The sequence below is a fragment of the Hibiscus syriacus genome, unplaced genomic scaffold (assembly GCF_006381635.1).
Source record: "Hibiscus syriacus cultivar Baekdansim isolate YM2019G1 unplaced genomic scaffold, ASM638163v2 tig00111841_pilon, whole genome shotgun sequence".
Classification (NCBI taxonomy): domain Eukaryota; kingdom Viridiplantae; phylum Streptophyta; class Magnoliopsida; order Malvales; family Malvaceae; genus Hibiscus; species Hibiscus syriacus.
Window position 1 is genome coordinate 955,189 of NW_024063196.1, and position 27,946 is coordinate 983,134.

General features: G+C 34.5%; 1 pseudogene; it reads left to right on the forward strand.

Moving 5' to 3' along the window:
• Positions 1-27,929, forward strand: LOC120172055 (annotated as a pseudogene).
• The last annotated feature ends 17 nt before the right edge of the window (positions 27,930-27,946 follow it).

Below are 27,946 nucleotides of genomic sequence, written 5' to 3' on the forward strand. Positions count from 1 at the left end.
ATGGAGGAAACATGGGCAAAGCTGAAGTAAGCCGTTAATGCTATATTTCTGTAGCAACCAGATCCTTGTGACTTGGAGAAACTTTACCAGGTAAGTCTCACTTTTTTTCCCTTTCTCTCTATTTTGATTATGATAGCCATTTGTAGTGTGAGCAATATTGAGCCTTGATAATTGGGTATTCTCCCTTCAGGCTGTCAATGATCTTTGCCTGCACAAGATGGGAGGAAATATGTATCAACGAATTGAAAATGAATGCGAAGAACATATATCTACGACATTGAGATCTTTGGTTGGGCAAAGCCCTGACCTGGTGGTTTTCTTATCGCTTGTTGAGAAATATTGGCAAGATCTTTGTGATAAAATGTTGATGATTACCTGGACAGAACATATGTTAAACAAAACCCAAATGTATGTTCTTTGTGGGACATGGGCCTGCAACTCTTCCGTAAACATCTTTCTTTGGCTCTGGAAGTTGAGCACAAAATTGTCACCGGTATTTTAAGAATGATTGAGAGTGAGAGGTAACTCTAACAAAATTCAAGTTGAAATGTGCAAAAAAAATTTCCTATTATGTTTTTTGTGGGTTTCAAAGTAACAACCTATGCAAAAAATGCAATGTTGTTTCAATGTTACTATTCCTTTGTTTGTTTTACTTCTTTTTCTATGATTTTAGTAGTAGAAGGTTGTAACATCCTCAATACCGGGTTAGTGACTAAATTGGAAAGTTTCAGATTTTGGTGATTAAAATAGAATGAATGAATAGTATAAAGATTTATATGTAAATGATTGTGTAGAATTTAATTGAAAGGAAGAAGGAATGGAAGGGCAAAAGAGTCATTTGCAAGGAAAATTAATTAAAGAAGGGATAAGGATATATATGAGTACAAGTGGGTTGAAAAGGAGAGAACAACAAAGGCTTCCAGAGTTCTCTTCTTCTTCTTCCTTCTTCGTTGTGCGTGTGAACCAAAGCAAAGGTAAGATTTCTGATTATTGAGTTTCTTGTTAAATTTAATATTGGGTTTTGATTATTAGATGATAACTAAGCTTAAGGAAAGCTTAAGTTATCTTAACATCAAAGGATGATTGAGTTAGGAGAGATTTAAGATTTGAAGTTCTTAAATGAAATCTTGGAATAGAGTTCATAACTATAATTGAAAGTTATATTTGACTTGTCATCAATCTAGTTAAGATATATGAAGTGTTAAAAGCGGAATTCAAACATGTTGATTTATTAATGTAATTCTTGAATTACATATGAAGGATAGGATTTGAAGGTTTAAGATGAAATAAATGAGCATAAATTGGTTTAAGGATGTGTACTAGAGTTAAGAATGAAAAAGAGGATTAAACATGAAGGATTTAATCCAAAAAGAATGAATTTTCGAGTTCAAAAAGAGGATTCTGGGCAGAGTGCATCGATGCACATTCATAGTGCATCGATGCATCAAGGTAAAAACCCAAAAATTGTTTGAAGGTGTATCGATGCATTGGTAGTGCATCGATGCACTCTTTTAAAATAAAAACATCGAATGCAATTCATGCATCAATGCATAAGTAGTGCATCGATGCATCCCATTGATAATGAAACATCGAATGCAATTGGTGCATCGATGCATAAGGAGTGCATCGATGCATCCCAGCAATAATAATATATCGAATACCTTTTATGCACCGATGCATCAGTAGTGCATCGATGCATACCTTCATTAAAAGATGAAATTGACTTTTCTCTTAGTCTAAAGAGTGAACCATTAGAGTATATTAGTTATAATACTGATATAAATCCATGTGTGATTATGTAGATACTAAAAGTAAGCTTATTCCAGAACGATCAAAGGATTAGAATCGAATCAAAGCAAAGCTAAGGTGAGTGCATACTATATGTATATTATAATGGAATAAGACTTGTGATAAGTCTAATCCCTAAGTTGATTTTTATAATATAGTAGTGGTGAACATGCATACATGATAATTATTGTGATACATGCATAAGACATATATATGTTCATGTGATATGATATGTGATATGACATGTGATATGAGAACATGATATGAAGTGATATGAGATACATGATCACAAGAGAAATGATATGAGTACATGAACATATGAAATATAACAATAATGCCCATAGTATACGATATGATAACTATATGTGTAATTGGCATGCCAAGAGTCGAGGGTATAATAGTCCTTCGGGATGTAGTCCTTCGGGATGTAGGGGTCCTACGGGACATAGATAATAGTCCTACGGGAAGAATACTGAACTAAGGTTCGGTGCCCCATGAGGGAATTGATACGAGCTGTGGTGGCAGCATTAGTGCACAACCTCAATGTACTCACATACCTCTATTTTCAATAATATAAATGGGCTATACAATTGAAATGCAGATTTACAGTAAAAGTGATACAAGAAGGTAAGTTTCGTATGTGCATTATATGTTATCGTGTGATAGATACATCCATATTGAAATGTCATGATCCAATGGTAAATATGAACATTCATAAGTTTATTGTTGCATATTCGTTTATTGCCTCACTAAGTCTATGACTTAGCGTGTAAGTGATTTACATGTAGGTACCAAGAATCAAGAAAAGTGGAAATAGAAGTAGCACGGATAGCAATACTACTAAGAGATCAGATCAGAAGTAATTGACAAAGTATGTACTTGGTTATGTATAGAATGTTGGCATGTAATAAGTGTTAATTACGAATACTCTGATCGATTTTGTATTTTATGGTCTTATGTAAATTAAAGTATTTCGTTTTAATGAAAGTTTTAAAAATTCCCGGGATTTTCTATAAGAGTCAAGGTTTTGAAAAGTCAATGTGACACCTCAGACTTGTATTCGGTCGGATATGAGTTAAGGGTGTTACATTTAATGGTATCAGAGCTACGGTTTAGTCGATTCTCGGTATAAACCGAAGTCTAGAGTGTCTTATAAGGTATACATGCCAACAAAATAGTGGAAACTTCTGATCTGATGGATTAGTAAGTATGTTGTTTTGCTAATAGAACTATATGGTTGTATTTTTATAGATGTCCAGACACGGTAGATCTAGAAATGAAGCGGGAGGCGATAGACCCGCTGAAAGCAGTAATTCACCTGCCCTGGTCAGGCAGAGTGAAGAACAGACATCATCTGGAATGCCTGTCAATGATCAAGATATATTCTTTTGAACGTTAGACGCGATATTGACGTGTTTCCAACCTCCTGTTACTTCAAATCCAAAAATGAATGTTGCGAAAGAGTTGAAGGGATTAGGAGCTCCAGAGTTTAATGGGGAAGCCAATGAAGGTCCTGTTATTGTGGACCTTTGGCTTAATGACATGAAAGTCATGCTTACGGGACTTCATTGTTCCGATGCTGAGAAGCTAGATGGAGTAATTTCCTTGTTGAGAAGACAAGCAAGGATCTGGTAGACCAATGTTACATTGAGGATATCTAATGCCCAAGTAACTTGGTCATTATTTTTAGAAGAATTCAAGCATAAGTACATTGGAGATCAATTTTTTCGTCAAATGAAGCAAGGGTTCATGAATTTGAAGCAATGGAATCACACTGTATATGAGTACGAGTGTGAATTCAATAAGTTGAGCCGCTTTGCTGCCGAACTAGTTCCTAATGAAAAGGATGCTTGTGAGTGGTTCGTAGAGGGTTTACGTCCTCGATTAAAGGAAATGTTGATTGTCTTGAATTTATCATCATTTCAAGAAGTAGTTAACCGTGCCAAGGCTCTGCAAAGAGCTCAGAACGAGAGGTTTAAAAATTCAAGAGCTCAGACAGTCAAAAGAACGGGTGTTTCTTCGAGTTCCGCACCATCAAAAAAGGGCAGAGATGCTGGTTTTCGACCCCAGGTTAGATCAGAATCAGTGGCATCCTCCGCTATAGGATCAAATCAAATAAGAGGTAGAAAACTCAGTCAGTGGAATCTGGAGCTGGGAGAACTAATCAGAGTCAAGCCAGACAATGCCCGCATTGTGGAAAGAATCATTTAAGGGTATGCCGAATGATTTTTGGAGTCTGCTTTAGATGTGGAGACGCCAGACATTTCGTTCGAGATTGTCCAATGTCAACCAGTAAATCTGTACAGCCAGAGAGGTCTGTTTCTGTAGCCCAGAGGGGAAGAGGTAGAGGCAGAGGAAGAAGTCAGTCAGAGTCCTCTGCTCAACAGGAGATACACTCCACTTCTCGAGTGTACAGCCTCAAGACCAATGAGGATTGTGATGACCCAGATATTATAACAGGTACCTTTCTATTGTTTTACAAAGGTGTTATTGTATTGATTGATCTGGGGTCTACATATTTATATATTACTAGTACGTTAGTAAGAGAATTGAACATTCCTTTAGAAACTACTAGTAATGAAGTAATAGTGATGAATCCACTAGGACACAGTGCTCAGGTAAATATGGTGAGTCGAGGGTGTCCCATACGGATTCAGGGAATTGAATTTCCTGCTAATCTGATGGAATTACCTTTTGATGAATTCGAAGTGATACTGGGGATGGATTAGTTATATCGTTATTACGCTGATGTTGATTGTAGATTGAAAAGAGTGACATTGAGAAGTTCCGACGGAATAGAAGTTATTGTATTTAGTGAAAGATGTAATCCATTAGCAAATGTGATTTCAGTGATGACTGTAAAGAAGTTACTGCTACAGGGATGTCAAGGGTATATTGCTAATGTACTGGATGTTAGAACCAAGGAGAAAGGGATTGAAGAGATTCCTATAGTCAGAGAGTTTCTCAATATATTTCCTGCAGAGTTGCCAGGTTTACCTCCTGACAGAGAGGTAGAATTCCAGATTGAGATAATACCAGGAACAGCGCCCATTACAATGGCACCATACAGAATGGCTCCAAAGGAATTGCAAGAATTAAAGATTCAATTAAAGGAGTTATTAGACAAAGGGTTTATTAGACCAAGTGTATCACCTTGGGGTGCTCCAGTTCTATTCGTTAAGAAGAAAGATGGATCAATGCGTCTTTGTATCGATTACAGACAACTCAATAAAGTGACCATCAAGAACAAGTATCCACTTCCCCAAATCGACGATTTACTTGATCAATTAAAGGAAGCTTCAGTGTTCTCAAAAATTGATCTACGTTTGGGTTATCATCAATTAAAGATTCAAGAAAAAGACATTTCAAAAACGGCATTTAGAACAAGATATGGTCACTATGAATTTATCGTGATGCCGTTTGGAGTTACGAATGCACCAGCTGCTTTTATAGATTTAATGAACATAATTTTCCAACCGTATTTAGATCAGTTTGTTGTGGTGTTTATTGATGATATTTTAATATATTCAAAGTCAGAAGAAGAGCATAGTTCACACTTACAGATTGTTTTACAGATTTTACGAGATAAGAAGGTTTATGCTAAATTTTCTAAATGTGAATTCTGGTTGAATGAAGTGGCATTCCTTGGACATGTAATTTCTAAGGAAGGAGTTCGAGTGGATCCCCAAAAGATTAAAGCTATTCTGGAGTGGGAAGTTCCAAAGAATATATCGGAAGTTGGAAGTTTTCTAGGTTAGCTGGTTATTATTGAAGGTTTGTTAAAAACTTTTCGATTATAGCATTACCCCTGACTAAACTGATGAAAAAGAAAGTAAAATTTATTTGGATTCAAGAATGTCAAGATAGTTTTGAAAACTTAAAGAACATTCTTACAGAAGCTCCAGTGTTAGTTCAACCCGAGTCTAGAAAGAACTTTATAGTGTATAGTGATGCGTCTCATAGTGGTTTGGGATGCGTATTATGCAAGAAGGCAAAGTGGTAGCCTATGCTTCGAGATAACTAAAACTGCACGAGAAAAATTATCCAACACACGACCTAGAGATGGCGGCAGTAGTGTTTGCTTTAAAGATCTGGCGTCACTACTTGTATGGTGAAAAGTGCTACTTGTATACAGATCATAGGAGCTTAAAACTTGATGACTCAAAAGAGTTGAATTAAGACAAGAAGATGGGTGGAATTTCTCAAGGATTATGATGTGGTGATTGATTTCCATCCTGGAAAGGCAATTGTGGTAGCTGATGCCTTGAGTCGAAAGACGTTTGCAGCTTTGCGAACTCTTGATGCTAGATTATCGTTAAGAGAAGATGGTGCAATTTGTGCAGACTGATGGTCAACCCGTATGGCTAATCGAATTAAAGAATTGCAAGTTAAAGATGAAAGTGTTTAAGAGGATACAACAGATAAAGAATGGAGAGGGTACGGATTGAGATTAAGTCTGATGAGAACTTGTATTATCAAGAAATAGTAATTCCAGATGATGATGAATTAAAGGATGATTTGTTAACGAAGCTCATTGTAGTCCATTGACAATGCATCCGGAGGGAACAAAATGTTATGGATCTCAAGAGTCGATATTGTGGCTGGGAATGAAGAAAGACATTACGGAATTTGTATCAAAGTGTTTGACTTTGTCACAAGTCAAAGCTGAACATCAAGTCCGTCAGGATTTTACAATCGATTTCAATTCCTCAATGGAAATGGAAAACATAACGATGGATTTTGGACGGGTTTGCCTTTAACTCCAACAAAAAGGATTCAATCTGGGTAATCGTGGATAGATTGACTAAGTCAGCTATTTTATTCTAGTAAACTGATTTCTCCATGGATAGCAAAGGATCGTGGGAAAGGTATTTACCACTTGGTGAATTTGCATACAACAATAGTTATCAGTCAAGCATCAAAATGGCTCCCTATGAAGCTCTATACGGAAGAAGATGACATACGCCCTTGAACTGGTATGAACTTAAGGATCGAGAAGTTATTGGTCCTGAGTTGATTCAGAATACGGAAGAGAAAAATCAAGTAATTTAGAATAATCTGAAAGCTGCAGCTGATAGACAGAAATCGTATGCTGATTTAAAAAGGAAAGAAATTGAATTTCATGTCGGAGATAAAGTGTTCTTGAAAGTGTCTCCGTGGAAGAAAGTATTTAGTTGGACGTAAAGGAAAGTTGAGTCCTCGAGTCATTGGACCTTATGAGATTACTAAGAGGGTAGGATCAGTAGCATATCAGTTAGTTTTGCCACCTGAAATGGAAAAGATACACAATGTTTTTCATGTCTCAATGCTTAGGAAATATAGATCTGATCCATTTCACATTGTGACTCCTGAAGAAATTGAAGTCCGATCAGACTTAACTTATGAGGAAGAACCTGTTCAAATATTAGCTCACGAAGTCAAACAACTAAGGAACAAGACTATTCCATTGGTTTAAGTCTTGTGGAGGAATCACAAAGTAGAGGAAGCAACATGGGAACGTGAAAGAGGACATGAGGATTAGTACCCTACCTCTTTGCATAATGAAAATTTGAGGACGAATTTTCTTAAGGGGAGAGTTGTAACATCCTTAATACCGTGTTAGTGACTAAATTAGAAAGTTTCAGATTTTGGTGATTAAAATAGAATGAATGAATAGTATAAATATTTATATGTAAATGATTGTGTAGAATTTAATTGAAAGTAAGAATGAATGGAAGGGCCAAAGAGTCATTTGCAAGGAAAATTAATTAAAGAAGGGATAAGGATATATATGAGTACAAGTGGTTGAAAAGGAGAGAACAACAAAGGCTTCCAGAGTTCTCTCTTCTTCTTTTCTTTTCTTTGAGCGTGTGAACCAAAGCAAAGGTAAGAAAAGAAGGGATAAGGATATATATGAGTACAAGTGGGTTGAAAAGGAGAGAACAACAAAGGCTTCCAGAGTTCTCTTCTTCTTCTTCTTTCTTCCTTGAGCGTGTGAACCAAAGCAAAGGTAAGATTTCTGATTATTAAGTTTCTTGTTAAATTTAATATTGGGTTTTGATTATTAGATGATAACTAAGCTTAAGGAAAGCTTAAGTTATCTTAACATCAAAGGATGATTGAGTTAGGAGAGATTTAAGATTTGAAGTTCTTAAATGAAATCTTGGAATAGAGTTCATAACTAGAATTGAAAGTTATATTTGACTTGTCATCAATCTAGTTAAGATATACGAAGTGTTAAAAGAGGAATTCAAACATGTTGATTTATTAATGTAATTCTTGAATTATATATAAAGGATAGGATTTGAAGGTTTAAGATGAAATAAATGAGTATAAATTGGTTTAAGGATGTGTACTAGAGTTAAGAATGAAAAAAAAGATTAAACATGAAGGATTTAATCCAAAATGAATGAATTTTCGGGTTCAAAAAGAGGATTTTGGGCAGAGTGCATCGATGCACATTCATAGTGCATCGATGCATCAAGGTTAAAACCCAAAAATTGTTTGAAGGTGTATCGATGCATTGGTAGTGCATCGATGCACTTTTTTAAAATAAAAACATCGAATGCAATTCATGCATCGATGCATAAGTAGTGCATCGATGCATCCCATTAATAATGAAACATCGAATGCAATTGGTGCATCGATGCATAAGGAGTGCATCGATGCATCCCAGCAATAATAATACATCGAATACCTTTTATGCACCGATGCATCAGTAGTGCATCGATGCATACCTTCATTAAAAGATGAAATTGACTTTTCTCTTAGTCTAAAGAGTGAACCATTAGAGTATATTAGTTATAATACTGATATAAATCCATGTGCGATTATGTAGATACTAAAAGTAAGCTTATTCCGGAACGATCAAAGGATTAGAATCGAATCAAAGAAAAGCTAAGGTGAGTGCATACTATATGTATATTATAATGGAATAAGACTTGTGATAAGTCTAATCCCTAAGTTGATTTTTATAATATAGTAGTGGTGAACATGCATACATGATAATTATTGTGATACATGCATAAGACATATATATGTTCATGTGATATGATATGTGATATGACATATGATATTAGAACATGATATGAAGTGATATGAGATATATGATCACAATATAGTATACGATATGAGAACTATAGGTGTAATTGGCATGCCAAGAGTCGAGGGTATAATAGTCCTTCGGGATGTAGTCCTCGGGATGTAGGGGTCCTACGGGACATAGATATAGTCCTACGAGACGAATAATGAACTAAGGTTCGGTGCCCCATGAGGGAATTGATACGAGCTGTGGTGACAGCATTAGTGCACAACCTCAATGTACTCACATACCTCTATTCTCAATAATATACATGGGCTATACAATTGAAATGCAGATTTACAGTGAAAGTGATACAAGAAGGTAAGTTTCGTATGTGCATTATATGTTATCGTGAGATAGATACATGCATATTGAAATGTCATGATCTAATGGTATGAACATTCATAAGTTTATTGTTGCATTCATTTATTGCCTCACTAAGTCTATGACTTAGCGTGTAAGTGATTACACGTAGGTACCAAGAATCAGAAAAAGTGGAAATAGAAGTAGCACGGACAGCAATACTACTAAGAGATCAGATCAGAAGTAATTGACAAGTATGTACTTGGTTATGTAGAATGTGGCATGTAATAAGTTTAATACGAATACTCTGATCGATTTTGTATTTTATGGTCTTATGTAAATTAAAGTATTTCATTTTAATGAAAGTTTTAAAAATTCCCGGGATTTTCTATAAGAGTCAAGGTTTTGAAAAGTCAATGTGACACCTCAGACTTGTATTCGGGCCGGATATGAGTTAAGGGTGTTACAAAGGTGGTTACATATCTTCATTTGCGGAAAGAAGTTCCTAGAAAGGTCAATTAGGATGCCTAATCAATTTAACTATAACCTACTTCGTTCTAGCTTGTTTTAATTATCCGTGCTTCCATCATTCTCAAGGAAAAACCTAAAAATTGTTGAGGAACTTACTATTTTGTTGTTTTCTTCCTTGTAATTATGCATTTAGTTTCATTCCACATAAATTTTGCCCCTTAATTTCTTGGATGATTTTAGTAATTAATTCTTATCTTTCAGGTGTTAATTAAATTTGTACCTTGTAATCCACTGTGTATGTTTTGATCATACAGGTTAGGTGATGCAGTTGACAGGACATTACTTAACCATCTTTTGAAGATGTTTACTGCTTTGGGCATTTACTCGGAAAGTTTTGAGAAGCCTTTCCTGGAGTGCACATCCGAGTTTTATGCAGCTGAAGGAATGAAATACATGCAACAATCGGATGTTCCAGATTACTTGAAGCATGTATAGGTGCCTCTTCATATTTCACTTTCTCAGTTAGCAGTGATTGTTACTCTGTATTTTGAATTGTGCATGTTTTATCATTCTAAAAAGAATGTTAAATATGTCACATTATTCCATATATATGAAATTTGAATGTTTATCCCTCTACAATTTTTGTGTAAGTTTATGTAACTGTTTGTGTGTATTGATGCAGATGAGGTTACATGAAGAAAATGAAAGATGTTTACTCTACCTGGATGCTATTACAAGAAAGCCACTTATAGCAACAACATAAAGGCAACGTCATATACATTCTATTCTTGATAAGGTTTGAATATGTATATTTGGTTTTCCTTTGTCTTTTGGGTACCTGCTTGTATTTTCATCTTATTAATGGTTACTGTTTCTCTTATTTCTACAGAGATTTAAGATTCTGATGGATGGACATCGTATAGAGGACCTTCAGAGGATGTGCTCACTGTTTTCAAGGATCAATGCTCTTGAATCACTCAGGCAGGCCCTAAGCTAATATATTCGGAGAACTGGGCAGGCCATTGTTATGGATGAAGAGAAAGACAAGGACATGGTGTCTTCTTTGTTAGAATTCAAGGCCTTACTTGACTCTGTATTGGAAGAAAGCTTTTCCAAGAATGAGGCATTTTGCAACACTATTAAGGATTCATTTGAGCATCTAATTAACCTTCGTCAGGTTACCATGCTTGTCCTTTGTATTTGGAGATTATTTTATTTTTAAAATGCATTCTTATTTTTCCATACATCAGTGAAGTAATAATCATTATTTAGATCACCATATTTTAAACTTGACTGATGGTTGAACACTGTTGTGTTACATAGAATCGACATGCTGAGCTAATTGTAAAGTTTCTCGATGAAAAGCTTCGTGCTGGTAATAAGGGTACTTCTGAAGAGGAATTAGAGGGTACACTGGATAAAGTTTTGGTTTTATGCAGGTTCATCCAGGTAGAGTTTGCTGATAAAAATGATTAAATATATACCTTTTCTTGAAATAACAGTTTTTTTGTGTGCATTTCTTTCTTTTCTTTCCCTTCAAGCAAATGCTAGAGATATGAATGATGTTTTTGTTGATAATTAAGGACAAGGACGTCTTTGAAGCATTCTATAAGAAGGATCTTGCTAAAAGACTGCTAATAGGAAAGAGTGCTTCTATTGATGCAGAGAAATCCATGATTTCTAAGGTCAGTATCTTCATCTTTTAATTAAATGACGCGTGCTCTAAACAATAAAAATTGTATTAAATTGTTAAAGTTATGTTGGTACGATGCTGCAGCTGAAGACAGAGTGTGGCAGCCAGTTTACAAACAAACTTGAAGGAATATTCAAGGTTTACCTCTTTATCTTTTTCATGTAAATTTGTAAAAGAAATCATTCCACATATTTTTCCATTTGAATTTCTAACAATGAATCTGGTAAGCTGCAACCTTTAGGGATTTGTAAACATGGACAGGCCATATCTTTTATAACCACAAAGAATATGTCTCATGTTGGTGGTGGTATTGGGCCCCAAGAGTGTTATTCCTCATGATCATGTATAATATTCATTGTTCCTGAGGATCGATCATAAAGATAAATCTTAAAGTAATAGAATCATGTCAGAAGAGAAGAGAAAAGGATTCATAAGTTAAATATCTTTTATTTATTGGATACTTGTGTACTGGTTAATGCACGATCCAGCAACCTACAGAATATATGGGTTTTTTTTTATTAATTCTTGTATCTGGAACGGTTACAATACTAAGTAGATTTACTTTTAAACTCCTCCTACATCAATCCTCTATCTGGAGACTAGGAGGGATTAGTACATTGCACACTTAGTCTCCTTTCCAGTTATACTTTCAGTTCTAGGATAGCTAATGATATGCGATTAATTTGAATCTGATATTTGTAGACACCCGTTTTTGTCCGGGTTTTTTTTATCGTTATTTTATTATTATTATTATTATTTATTATTATTATATTATTAATATTACATTTTACATATTTTGCAGGCCAAAGCCCAATACAACAAGGCCCAACCAAGGCCCAACCAAGGCCCAAACACGAGCCCAAGTAATTAGGGTTTCAAACCCTAAACCTATCATCATCCAGCCGCCGCCGCCGCCAGCAGCAAGTGAACAGCCGCGCCGCCGTCACTGTTCCGGCCCGTCTCGCTCCACTCCGATGGTCCAGCCGCCGTTCCCGCGCCACCATCGTCATCTACAGTAAACCACAGCAACCCCATCAGTCCCAAATCAACCCAAATCAGAAAAAATATATATATATCCAAACCCTAAAATATAAAATACCTAAATCCCGATAAATCGGGAAATTGGTCACCCTAAATCAACAACCCATAATTTCCCCTATTCCTAGACATCATCATCTCACCAAACGAAGCAAAAATCAACCATAAATCAAGCAAGATATCAGAGTCAAAAGGGGGGGGGGTCATTCGGTTGGAAAAAAAAAACAGAGAGAAGAACGAGAGAGGATTCGGGTTCAGAGAAAAAAGAAAAGAAAAAAGACCATAAAAAAAACATACATGCAGTGACAGGGGAAAACGATTGGGGTTTCCAGAAAAGAAAAAAAAAGAGAAAAAAGAAACAAAAACCACAACTGAAAAATAAGAGTGTGGAGAGATTTACCTAGGATCGAAGCCGGGGAGCCCCAAAGTCACCGTGGAATCCGAGAGGTCGTCAGAGTCTCGGTGTTTCGAAGGTAATCTATCCTAAATCTAAAGGTTTAGGTTTGGTTTTAGACTAGGTGGGGTTGTTTTTCGGGTTGGGGTTGAGTGAGGGAGTCTTTTGGGACCTTTTATTTATCCGGCCACCATGGGCTCCGCCGTGAGCCGCCGTGGCCACCACCGGTGTAGGGCGGTTGCTCCTTCCCTGATGAGGGAAGGGGCGAGAGAGTTCTCTGCATCTCTCTCTCTCCCTATTTGTGGAGATGAGCCAAATGAGAAATGGGGGAGGAAATAAGCCGGTTTTGGGGCTTATATTTCCAAAACAAAACGGCGACGTTTAACAGGGGAGGAATTCTGTAATTTCACGCATGGGATAACTACGCTTTTGGTCCCTGATCCTTTGTAACCGCACGATTTAGCCATGGAATGAAGTTTACATTATTTCAATTTGAGCCTTTATCTTTTCACTTTTACATTTTAGCCACTATCCTAGGTATTATGACATTTTTGTTTATATTTGGTTCTGGTTTCAGTATTTTTAAATGTTACATCTTAGCCACTGATTTAATATTTCATGTATGTTTCTTTGATATTCGAATCTGGCCATCACATTTATAAATATTTTATTTTAGTCCTATTAATGTATGTTATGTCATTTTTGTGGATATTTGATTTTGGTCCCAATGCTTATAATAGTTTCATTTTAGTCACTGATTTTGTATGTCATATATTGGCTGATTTTCGATTTTGACTTTAAGATTTGTAAATCTTTTTATTTTAGTCACTAGTTTGCATTCGGTTTAATTACTATTTTAGTTCTTACATTTCTGTTTTTGTCATTTTAGTATTTTAATTTTCTATTTTACTGTTTTGCCCTTTAAGTTGTTATTACCATATTAATTATTGTAATTATTAAATACTTACTTTATGACTATTTTATTTTGGGTTGTAATATTCATTTGTATTTATTTCACTATGTATGTACATTTTTCATGTTATGTATTTATTTGTACCATATGTAATTAAATATGCTTAATTTTATTGGTTGTAAATATTTATTTCACATATTTCTATTTCTATTTATTTCCATTTCTTTATTTAATTGTCTAAATACTTGTAAGAACACGTATGCGTAGAATGAGCGTGGAAAGTATCACTTGGTCGAAGTGGTGCGATCCGATATGGCATTTTAACGACATAGGAACTTGCAACGAGTCGAGTATATTTCACTAATTAATTTGTGCAAATGATGCAATGTGTGTTATTTTAAATAGTAATTTATTTTATTTTATGTAAATGTCAATTTCAAAATTTGCATTTGTATTCAATTCACATTTTAGTTAATCAATTTATTTTGTTGTATGCAAACATCAATTTTATTTATATTCGATTCACATTTTATCAAGAGGGAAATATTCTTTATGGATGAGAAATAGTCGAGTTAGCTTTCCCGATGGAGGATTGCTAATTTCGAGATTTCTTTTCGAGTTAAAGAATTTTCTCTAATTATTTAATTCGAAGCAAATTAATCAACGTTCGATAAATAGATCACATTTTAACTTTATATTCGACTCATAAATTCCACCATTTACTACGATGTGTAAGCGACACAGTACCAATTTTGGGCGTTGTGGGGGTGTTTACCCTTCCCTGCACGTAACCGACTCCCGAATCCATTTAAATGAATCTTTGGTAACGCAGACCGAATCTTGTCTTAAAAAATGATTTTTATTAAAATTGTTTTAAAAGACGTTTTTAGGTATTCAACCTACCTAACACAAAGGTTGATGGCGACTCTTTTTAATTTTATTCAAATCAATTCAAAATCACACAATTTTTTCCAAATTAAAGTCATAATCGTTTTTTTAAATAATATTTAATTGTTCCACCTAAAAATGGTTATGACAGCTTGGCGACTCCGCTGGGGATTTTTTTTAGAGAGTCAAGCTGTATGTCGCTTACACATTGTCGTTATGGTCGAAATTATGAGTTCGAGTCTTTGGTTAGCTTATGATCCGTTTATTGAAGTTTTTAATTGCTTCATTTTTTATTTGACATACTAACTTTTGATTTTTTTCTTTTCAGATCGGTCCTAATTTTTGTCGTTTTTTTCTTTTCTGTTTTGAGTCAAGGGTAGGTACGTTCCTCCTCACACACATCACGTGCATTCGCATAACATGAGCTCTAGACACAAGCTTTGATCCAAATTAGTCGGGGTGAATGCTTTACTCTCGTAAGAATTTATTCTTCGTATGAGTTTTAGCAAATAACCCATGGGATACATACCTTATACCTTCGTAGGAATTTATTCCTCGTATGGGTATAAGGCAGTGAATCCCCTCGAATTGAACTCGTTCCGTTTGAAACCTGTAATGGGTGAGGATCGAGGGTCTGGCAGCCCAAGGGGGCACCGACATCAAGGACAATTCGAGTTCCTTTTTTTTCGTTAGAGTCGAAACCATGCATATAGTGAACCGTAAAATGGTCACCCTAGGTATAGCTATATCGAATCTCTGTCCGTCAGCAGGTACCTAAAATAGGTGTACACAAAGGAGGAATATTTCTAAACCTTAACCTTTTAAATTTGTAGAATATATTTTTTTCCGAATAAAGCATGCGAACTAGATACCATGCGGTTAGGACCAATTTCTTGAAAATAGATCATTTTGGGTAGATAGCATGTCCGGGTAGGATTGTTATTTAATTGAAAGCATGTTTGGGTAGATATCATGACGGGATAGGTGTTATATCCATCTCTGAATTACATTTGTATCAATTATTTTACATGTACTAACTTATTTTTCTCTTTTGTTTGTGTATACTAACTTATTTTTCTCTTTTGTTTGTGTATACTAACTTATTTCTTCTCTTTTGTTTGTGTCATTTTGTCATTTGCATTGCATTGCATTGCATTGCATCATCATAATGCAAAAGTGTTGATCCGTAAGGGGATATTCGAGAGAAAATTTTCACAAGAAGAGATAAAAGTTTTCAATCAAGCGATCGCATACACAGACATGCATCGAGGGCTAAAAAGAAGTCCAGAGTACAAGAATGAGATTTTCTCGAAGATCGTGCATCATTCGAGACTGATATGATAATCCACTGATCTAAAGAGTAATCCAGCAGTAGATTCTCATCCACAATTATTCCATCGTTAACCATCAGGGAGTGAAGCACAAACTTCAGCATAGCCGAGGTATTAATGGAGTTAGTTTACAGAGCATAGAGGGGCATCGGTTCCAAGTACAAAGATCCGAGACGAAGCAGTGAGCTCGAAGATCGTGCATCATTCAATACTGAGATGATGATCCACTGATTCAAGGAGTAATCTAGCAGTGGAGTCTTATCTACAATCATTTTATCGCTAGTTATCAAAGAGCGACACACCGACCTCATTACCACCGAGGCATTAACAGAGTCAGATGAAGCAGTGATCCATTCCAGGCTCACCATCTAAACGAAGACATGTTTGTAAATTGGATTGTCTTGTAATGTGAAAACTTTTATTTCTGGTGAAGACTATTCTATGATATTCATCGTTGGGGTCAACATTTTTCCATCTGCATTTGCATCTTTTTATGTTGCATATATATTTTATTTTTAAGCATTTTCATATGCATCATTCATAAAAACATGAGATCAATTTGTGGAGAAGTCAGTGGAAGTAATCCTGATCACGTGACCATATTGAGAATATAAACAAGAAGCTGAAATCAACACGATAGAAGCTTGTTCGATTGAGTCTTCCAGGATGGTTCGAGAAAAGAGTCATCGTTCCCTGAGGTCTACGATGTTGATCCAGTGCACCATTTCCATCTAAGAAGCTCCAGACATTCCACTGAGAACTGCAAGACACTAAAGCACAAAATCCATAATATGATTTATTCAGGGGTATCCTAGTACTAAGCCAGAGAAGTCATTGCATCAACCACTTGCATCCATAGAGATTGTTTTGTTTGAACTCGTTTTGGTTCTTTCTTCAATATTTGCTTAAATATTTTTAATCTTTGATGACTGAAATGATGATACTTTCTAAGGTTAAATAATTGAACAAATTTTAATCTTTAGTTCTTTGAATATCGAATGAATTACATATTCTTTTAATTCTTCAAGAATTATAGATTTTTGACATATGCCAAGATTGGACCTATCTTATCCCGTCTAAACCCAAAATAAAATCTCTCGATTTTTACCCGAAATAATTCCTGGTCACTACCAAATAACCAATTTTTGACATTCTATCTCTTGGAGACCTTGAAATATTCTTTTCAACCTTGAAACATTCTCTCTCTTTGAGACCTTGAAACATTCTTTCTACTTTGAAACACTGTATTTATTTTTGAGACACAAAAGTTATACCCGTACCTTTCTTTGAGCCAATAAAGTCATCATCGTCTTCTTAGACGTAGAACCAACATTTCCTACCAATAAAACCTACAGACATTGAGTACCAGATGTTCAATTGAACATAAACCTTCCTACAAAGAAGACACAGTGTGGGGCATCTCGCATCAATTTTCTGAAGACGAGCATGAGCAATTGAGACATGTTGAGAGCAAGAAGCGAAGAAAAAAAATAGAATTCATTCAAAATAATTCTATCATGCATTAATTACATTTTTTTCATGTGAATAAACAATTAATCTTGAAAATCTATCCCCCTAGGGATACCTCTTCTGCAAGGACTTCTGTGTATGAAATGATGAACGGCTTTCTTTCTTTATCCCTTCACAAAAGGAGAAAATATATCCCTTGTGTCCCCTTGAGCCTGAATGATATTTTCTTTTGATTCAACCCTAACCAAGGATCACCCTCCACACTGGGGGGCAATGTGAAGGAAATCTGAGTGAAGAAAATTGATCCAAATGAGATACCGAAAGGTGAACCAGACGCAGAGTGCAAAGATCAAACCAAAGAAAAAAACAAAGAGCAAAGAAAAAATCAAAGCAAAAATCAAAGAAAAAGCAAAGGACAAAAGAGGACAAAGAACACAGACAAAGAGTCTCCTGACTTAAATGACGCATTGAGCTTCAAACCGTGAGATTAATCAAAAACAATCACTCTAGAATCACTTGACTCGAAGATCATAAAACATCAAGAGAAGGACATGCGAGTATATTCAAATTGAGCAAAACAAGATCGAAGGCATCAGAGTTAATTGATCCTTGGTTCAAATACCCTTAAAACACATGTTTGGGCCTTTTATCCCTTTCTTTCATAACCCTGAACCATGACCTACATTACGTGCCTTACAAGTCCCTTCTAATCATACATGGATTTCTAAGCGGAAGAGACTATCCTCATATTTCATCCCGCCTATCAGGATAAATATTTTACTTATAAAGATTTTCTAAAATCTTTAATGCATGATAGAGAAAAATAACAAAGGGGGGTTAAAGACGTAAAATTCTGAGTAACGTCTTGAAACCAAAGGAGGATTCGAGTTGAAAACCTGAAAGGGCGGCTCGAATATGAAGATTAGTACATAGGAGACGATTGCTCAAATCCCTTGATGAGGCATCACACAACATGAATGAGAACATGAGAGTTGGGAATCAGAGCACACTTCCAATAACTGAGTACAGAAGCTACTCCATCAGATCAGAGAACATCAAATAAATGAGAATACTATACTTTTGACCAAAAATAACCACTTGAGACTTTTGATCCTTCCTGACTTAACCATTCCTCAAAGATAGCATTGATCTTGACACTTGTCAAATAGCTATAATTTATTGAAGGATTACAATTGTAATTAATTCTTTGATATCCAATGAACTCTTGTTTTATGATTTGTCAATTGTGAAACCTTAAAAGCGGCAATATTTTCAAATCTTTTGATTAAACATTTTCAAAACTATTGATATTTTCAGACTTTTGAAAATAAAAGAAGAAGAAAAACATTTTCAAACAAGATAATCTCTCTGGAAGCATATCTTGGAATTCAAAAAATATCTATCTGAAGCTCAATATCGAAGCTGGGGCAAGAGAAAGCCAAATTTTTGGGGCAAAATTTGATGGGGCAAGGAAAACAAATTGTCTCAGGTCTAAGTTTGCAAGAGTACACCCTAGTGGAAATGCAGACAAGCTGAATCAATGATAGAGTGAAGACTGCTCTCGCAACCATCCTCCTTACAGATTGAGAAACATACATCAACTCATACATACAAATATACATACATCAACTCATACATACATATATACATACATCAACACATACATGCATGTTACATGATTTTGCATAGTTGCATTAAACATTTATCATCAGGTGCATTAAAGACATTTTTCTCCTCGCTTGAGGATAAATTCAATAAAAAAATCAAATAAATTTCATCTTGACATCCATCATAACATCCAAGATAGTCAGTCAAAAATACATCATTTTGATCTTTCAGGAAATCAAAGCTCAGAAATGACCAGATATCTCTAACTTGAAGAAGCAATGATTTGACTTCTTGAAGTCAACAATCAAGACATTTCCTCAACATACAGGAACAAGAAGACTATCTATCACCTTTGAGGTTTTTTTATTGAAGTAAAATTCAGTCTCTTGAGACATTTTTCCACAAATTTTGAGATTTTTCTAAAAACAAATTTTGTCTCGCTTGAGACAATTTATTTCAAAACAAATTTTGTCTTGCTTGAGACAATTTATTTCAAAACAAATTTTGTCTCATTTGAGACATTTTCCCTTTGAGATCCGAATTTGTTTCACATTAAACAAAGTTGATCTCATTTGAGATCGTATCTATTTCAAAACAAATTTCGTCTCGCTTGAGACATTTTTCCACAAATTTTGAGAATTTTAAAACAAATTGCGTCTCGCTTGAGACATTTTTCCTTTGAGATACAAATTTTGAATTTGATTCACTAAAAACAAAATCTCACCTTAGATTGTTGTTTCTTTCAAAACAAATTTTGTCTCGCTTGAGACCTTTTCCCTTTGAGATCCAAATTTCGAATTTGTTTCACATTAAACAAAGTTGATCTCACTTGAGATCGTTTCTCAAAAACAAACTTTGTCTCGCTTGAGACAATTGCTCTAAAAACAAATTTTGTCTCATTTGAGACTATATCTTAAAGCAAATTTCGTCTCGCTTGAGACATCATTTTCTCTCATAATACAAATTTCAAGGTTGTTGTACTTAAAGCAAAATTAATATCACTTGAGATTTTCAAAGCTGATTTGTCTCGCACGAGACAGTTTTCCCTGTTAACAAATCCTGAAATTGTTTCATTTGAAACAAAATAAACACTTTTGAAAACACCCTTGAGATTATTTCCATATAAACAAAATCGACAATATTTGGATCTTTTAAAACGATTTTTGTCTCTCGAGACAGTTTCTCTTGAAAAATCTTTGAGTTTGTTCCTTTTGAATAAAAATCTTGGAGTTTGTTCCTTTTGAATAAATATCTTTGAGTTGTTTCTTTTGAAAAAATCTTTAAAACAAAATTTTGTCTCTCTTAAGATAATTTCTTTTGAAAAAAAATCTTTGAATCTGTTTCTCTTAAAATGAATTTTGTATTTCTTGAGACAGTTTCTCTTGAAGTAAATCTTTGAATATGTTCATTTTGAAAATCTTTGAGTTTGTTTCTCTTAACAAAATCATCTTTGAGTCTATTTCTTTAAAAACAAATGTTGTCTCTCTTGAGACAGTTTCTAATTAAAAACTAACTTTTGAGATTGTTTCATTTGAAACAAATTTGGTCTTACTTAAGATGTAATCCATCTTTGAGTCTATTTCTTTTGAAACAAAATTTTATATCTTAAAGACAATTTCTTTTGAAAAAATCTTTGAGTTTGTTTCCTTTGAAACAAAATTTTGTCTCTCGAGACAACTTCTTTTGAAAATACCCACATTTGAGATCGTTTAGACAATTTCTTTTAAAACTACCCACCTTGGAGATTGTTTTTATTAAAACAAATTTTGACTCTCTTGAGGCAGTATCTCTAGAAATACAAAATCTTTGAGTTTGTTTCACTTAAAATAAAACCATTTTTGAGTCGTTTCACTTGAAACATTTTCTCTTGAAACATTTTCTCTTAAAACAAGATCATCTTTGAGTTTGTTTCTCTGGAAACAATGTTTTATCCCTTAAAACAATTTCTTTTGAAGAAAAATCTTTGAGTCTATTTCTCTGGAAACAAAATTTTGTCTCACTAAGATACCATTTTCTGAAAAACAAAGTTTTGTCTCTTATGACAATGTATTTTCAAAAAAAAAAAAAATCATCATTGAATCTCTTTCTTTGGAAACAAAATTTTATGTCTCTCGAGACAGTTTCTTTGAGAAAAATCTTTGAGTTTGTTTCTTTGGAAACAAAATTTACCATCTTTGAATCTGTTTCCCTTGAAACAAAATAAACATCTTTGAGAACGTTTCCCTTAAAAACAAATTTTGTCTCATTTTAGACAATTCCCTTTAAATGCCATCTTTGGGTTGTTTCCTTTGAAACGAATTTTGTCTCTTTCGAGACAGTTGCTTTTGAAAAACTTATTTTTGAGTTTATTTCACTTGAAACAAAGCAAATATCTTTGAGATCGTTTCTCTTGAAACGAATTTTGTCTCCCTTGAGACAATTTTTATCAAAATTCAATTTTTGAGTTTGTTTCTACTGAAACACATCTTTGAGTTGGTCTCCCTTGAAACCATTATTCCTAAGATGACCAGCCGTCCTCATCACGTAGGAACCGTGTTATCACCTTTAGAGGGCCAGAACTCTTCATCACGTATGAGCCGTGTCATTCCCCAGATCAGATCTCCTCATCACGTAGGAGCCGTGTCAACCATAGATAACCAGCCGTCCTCATCACGTAGGAACCGTGTTATCACCTTTAGATGGCCAGAACTCTTCATCACGTATGAGCCGTGTCATTCCCCAGATCAGATCTCCTCATCACGTAGGAGCCGTGTCAACCATAGATAACCAGCCGTCCTCATCACGTAGGAACCGAGTTATCACCCTTCCTAAAGATGGCCAAGAACTCTTCATCATGTATGAGTAGTGTCATCCCTCGACTAGATTTCCTCATCACGTAGGAACCATGTCACCTTTAGACGACCCAAACTCTTCATCACGTATGAGCAGTGTCGTCCCCAACAACCAATATTATCCAATTTCTATGTATAAATGGAAGAGAACCAGACAAAAACGTGTTGTCTTATCATCTTTGCCCTATTCTTGTTAACACAAGAATGTGCAAAGAGGGGCAGCTGTAGACACCCGTTTTTGTCCGGGTTTTTTTTATCGTTATTTTATTATTATTATTATTTATTATTATTATATTATTAATATTACATTTTACATATTTTGCAGGCCAAAGCCCAATACAACAAGGCCCAACCAAGGCCCAACCAAGGCCCAAACACGAGCCCAAGTAATTAGGGTTTCAAACCCTAAACCTATCATCATCCAGCCGCCGCCGCCGCCAGCAGCAAGTGAACAGCCGCGCCGCCGTCACTGTTCCGGCCCGTCTCGCTCCACTCCGATGGTCCAGCCGCCGTTCCCGCGCCACCATCGTCATCTACAGTAAACCACAGCAACCCCATCAGTCCCAAATCAACCCAAATCAGAAAAAATATATATATATCCAAACCCTAAAATATAAAATACCTAAATCCCGGTAAATCGGGAAATTGGTCACCCTAAATCAACAACCCATAATTTCCCCTATTCCTAGACATCATCATCTCACCAAACGAAGCAAAAATCAACCATAAATCAAGCAAGATATCAGAGTCAAAAGGGGGGGGTCATTCGGTTGGAAAAAAAAAAACAGAGAGAAGAACGAGAGAGGATTCGGGTTCAGAGAAAAAAGAAAAGAAAAAAGACCATAAAAAAAAACATACATGCAGTGACAGGGGAAAACGATTGGGGTTTCCAGAAAAGAAAAAAAAAAGAGAAAAAAGAAACAAAAACCACAACTGAAAAATAAGAGTGTGGAGAGATTTACCTAGGATCGAAGCCGGGGAGCCCCAAAGTCACCGTGGAATCCGAGAGGTCGTCAGAGTCTCGGTGTTTCGAAGGTAATCTATCCTAAATCTAAAGGTTTAGGTTTGGTTTTAGACTAGGTGGGGTTGTTTTTCGGGTTGGGGTTGAGTGAGGGAGTCTTTTGGGACCTTTTATTTATCCGGCCACCATGGGCTCCGCCGTGAGCCGCCGTGGCCACCACCGATGTAGGGCGGTTGCTCCTTCCCTGATGAGGGAAGGGGCGAGAGAGTTCTCTGCATCTCTCTCTCTCCCTATTTGTGGAGATGAGCCAAATGAGAAATGGGGGAGGAAATAAGCCGGTTTTGGGGCTTATATTTCCAAAACAAAACGGCGACGTTTAACAGGGGAGGAATTCTGTAATTTCACGCATGGGATAACTACGCTTTTGGTCCCTGATCCTTTGTAACCGCACGATTTAGCCATGGAATGAAGTTTACATTATTTCAATTTGAGCCTTTATCTTTTCACTTTTACATTTTAGCCACTATCCTAGGTATTATGACATTTTTGTTTATATTTGGTTCTGGTTTCAGTATTTTTAAATGTTACATCTTAGCCACTGATTTAATATTTCATGTATGTTTCTTTGATATTCGAATCTGGCCATCACATTTATAAATATTTTATTTTAGTCCTATTAATGTATGTTATGTCATTTTTGTGGATATTTGATTTTGGTCCCAATGCTTATAATAGTTTCATTTTAGTCACTGATTTTGTATGTCATATATTGGCTGATTTTCGATTTTGACTTTAAGATTTGTAAATCTTTTTATTTTAGTCACTAGTTTGCATTCGGTTTAATTACTATTTTAGTTCTTACATTTCTGTTTTTGTCATTTTAGTATTTTAATTTTCTATTTTACTGTTTTGCCCTTTAAGTTGTTATTACCATATTAATTATTGTAATTATTAAATACTTACTTTATGACTATTTTATTTTGGGTTGTAATATTCATTTGTATTTATTTCACTATGTATGTACATTTTTCATGTTATGTATTTATTTGTACCATATGTAATTAAATATGCTTAATTTTATTGGTTGTAAATATTTATTTCACATATTTCTATTTCTATTTATTTCCATTTCTTTATTTAAATATTGTCTAAATACTTGTAAGAACACGTATGCGTAGAATGAGCGTGGAAAGTATCACTTGGTCGAAGTGGTGCGATCCGATATGGCATTTTAACGACATAGGAACTTGCAACGAGTCGAGTATATTTCACTAATTAATTTGTGCAAATGATGCAATGTGTGTTATTTTAAATAGTAATTTATTTTATTTTATGTAAATGTCAATTTCAAAATTTGCATTTGTATTCAATTCACATTTTAGTTAATCAATTTATTTTGTTGTATGCAAACATCAATTTTATTTATATTCGATTCACATTTTATCAAGAGGGAAATATTCTTTATGGATGAGAAATAGTCGAGTTAGCTTTCCCGATGGAGGATTGCTAATTTCGAGATTTCTTTTCGAGTTAAAGAATTTTCTCTAATTATTTAATTCGAAGCAAATTAATCAACGTTCGATAAATAGATCACATTTTAACTTTATATTCGACTCATAAATTCCACCATTTACTACGATGTGTAAGCGACACAGTACCAATTTTGGGCGTTGTGGGGGTGTTTACCCTTCCCTGCACGTAACCGACTCCCGAATCCATTTAAATGAATCTTTGGTAACGCAGACCGAATCTTGTCTTAAAAAATGATTTTTATTAAAATTGTTTTAAAAGACGTTTTTAGGTATTCAACCTACCTAACACAAAGGTTGATGGCGACTCTTTTTAATTTTATTCAAATCAATTCAAAATCACACAATTTTTTCCAAATTAAAGTCATAATCGTTTTTTTAAATAATATTTAATTGTTCCACCTAAAAATGGTTATGACAATATTAATGCAATTTTTGTCATGAATTAGAACTATGGGTTTATGTTTGTTATTAAATCGCCTAATGTTCTATGGTTATTCTTGTTGTATGTCGTTTTATGGAAAAGTTACACTTTCCCCCCAAACTGTCCTTGTATTTGTGAATACATACATGTTTTGTTTGACCCATGAGAACTAGTAATATAGACCTTAATTTTATTGAATGTGGGTTCTTGTTATTTTTATCCAGGATATTGAACTATCAAAGGAAGATGAAGTAGATAGTAAGAAAGTAAAAAAAATGGCAAAGAGAACTTGTTGAAAAGGAAGAGGGGAAAGGAGAAGGGACACCGAAGACGGAAAAAAAGAAAGAAAAGGAAGAGGGGAAAGGAGAAGGGACACCGCAAAGAATACACGAATGATGACATTGATGATATTCGCAAAGAATGAGTATCTTATGTGGCAAGCTTTATTATGCCGTGATATTTTGTATCGACATATGATTACAATATTTTTGATAACTTATGTGAATATATTGTATGCAAATGGATTGCTTATATATAATAATATGATATATATATTTAGTATTATGATGCATTAAATGTGATTTAGTTTGATTATTTGTCAATATACAATATATATATATATAATTTACGAAATACAATCACGACACACGAATGTGTGTTATCTTCATTTATGACGGGGGCTTCAATAACACGCAATGTAAGTCATAAATGCGTGTCATAAATTTATTACACACAAATGTGTGTTATCTTCATTTATGATGGGGGCTTTAATGACGCGCAATGAGCGTCATAAATGCGCGTCATAGATGAGCGTCATAAATGCGCGTCATAAATGCGCGTCATAGATTTATGACGCACAATGCACGTTATCTAATATTTATGTCGGTGGCTTCAATGACACAAATTTGTGTGTCATCTGCACCCATAGATAACACGCATTACGCGTCATTAAAGAGGTTTTTTTCTAGTTGTGAGGAATGTCTATGATGTTCACAGATTCTTTAAACTTGTTGGTTTCAAAGGCACTTTATTAAAAGGTTCTTGGCGATCGTAGCTCCTACAACGAAGTTTTTGAAAATAGGAGTTTCGTTTAAGTGGAATTTGGCAAAACAACTAAGTTTTGATCACTTGAAAGTAATTTTGATGAAGACACCTATATTGACTTGGTCCGAGTTTTTATTACGTATTCATATTTGACGTTTATCGTCAAATCAAAATTGTTTTTTTTTTTGTCTAGATACTCATAGATTTAGGGACTCTTCCAAGTTTTTTCATATGTAGGTGTTTCTACAGGTTCGTAAACAGGGATAGACACATGATTTTATGTTAGGTAACAAACTTCTAAAACTTTATGAATTGATAAATTTATAAAATTTTAAGGGACGAAAACAAATTTTTAATAGAAAATACATAAAATTTAAAATATATGATAATTTTAAATTTTAAGAAAGTTGATTACCTCCACTCACTCCCCTCGTAGCAGTTTATGCAAAGTGTAATCCTTTCTGTGTTAGGTTATATGATTTGAATTTGTTAAGATGTATCTTAGGATGACAACTTTTAACGTGTTAAAATGGGTATTTAAGATTATATCCATGATAGAGTGGTGGTCCATGGAAAGCCATTTTCGTGATCTATGTTGATCGTCTACTTTACTCATACTTATATGAACACCAAAATTGCATGCATCGTGCATGACATGCATTTCTGTCTGCAGCCTTAAATGATCCAAGGATAGAATACAAAAATTAAAATTGATTAATTTTGATGTGATATAATTTTATAAGATTAAATTTTTTCCAAGAGTTATATAAAATAAATAATCGGGACTAAGTTTAGGGTAAAATCTTACTTATTTACTCCATGATATATATATATATATATATATATATATATATCCTGGTATCTATTATATGTTAAGAGTTTTAAGGATCTTCCACATTTTTCCCTCATAGTTTTCATGTCGCACATTTCATCTTTCTTTTTCCAGTTTTCAATTTCATGCCACACGTTTCTTCTTCTTCTATGAGATTTGCAACTAGGAATGGATCGAGGGACACGAGTAAAGTAATTCTCCTCTTAACAATTTAAAATTATCACATATTTTAAATTGTTTTCTATGTATTTTCTATTGAAATTTATTTTCGTCCCCATATAATTTTATAAAGAGAAAATAATCTCAGTGACCAAAATTTTTTGCTAAAATCGTATATTATAAGGCATTTTTGGTCATTGAGGTTATTTTCTCTTTTATAAATCCATCATCTCTTAAAATTTTAGAAGTTCGTCCCCTAACATAAATTTTTGTGTTCGTCCCTGTTTATAACCATAACGCTAATGACCTTAGTTTCGAAGAACTTTACAGGTTTCCTGTTCCACCATTTTTTGCATTCAATGGTATGCATTTTTTTCCATAGTTTTTCTCAAGCTTTCGATTAAATTTGTGAGAGTTTCTGAACTCAATGAACCACTATGGAAGTTTATACCTTTGAAACACTAATTAAAGTATTATATGTAAAACAAAAATTCAAGTAGAATATATATCTTTTCATTTCCTTTGAACAACCATGGAATTTGTCATCACTGCTTGCCTTTTCATAGTAATCATCGTTGATTACAGGTTTATTACATATGTAATACAACAATCCAAGCAGAAAATATTTTCATTTTTCTTTATAAATTTATGAAATATGAAAGCACCAAAGAATTTTATTAAGATACGTTCTGTCAATTAGGCAATTTAGTCAGTTAGTGTAGTTACTGTGTTAGTTATTATTAGCTTTAGTTGTTATATATATCAGACCTTGTATTATTCCAAAAGTAACGTGAATAATTTTTTCATCTCTTCTTCCTGTTTTGTTGCTATATGGTATTAGAAGTGCTTCTTTTTCACACTTCATCATGCTTGATTCACTGAGTGATAGCTTCGACAATGACAGTAATCCACATTATCTACACCAGTCGGACAATCCTGGAATGATTCTGGTTACGCAACCATTATCCAATGACAATTTCATAGTTAGAAGAGATCAATGATGCTTGCCCTTTCTGCTGAAAACAAATTGGGATTTGTTGATGGTTCAATGCAAGCTCCAGATTCTTCTTCTCCAGAACGACTTAGCGCGTGGACACGAGCAAACAACCTTGTGAATTCTTGGATCTTGAATACAATTTCAAAGGACATTGCCGCGAGTTTGCTTTATCATACCACAACTGCAGAGATTTGATAAGATCTCAATGATCG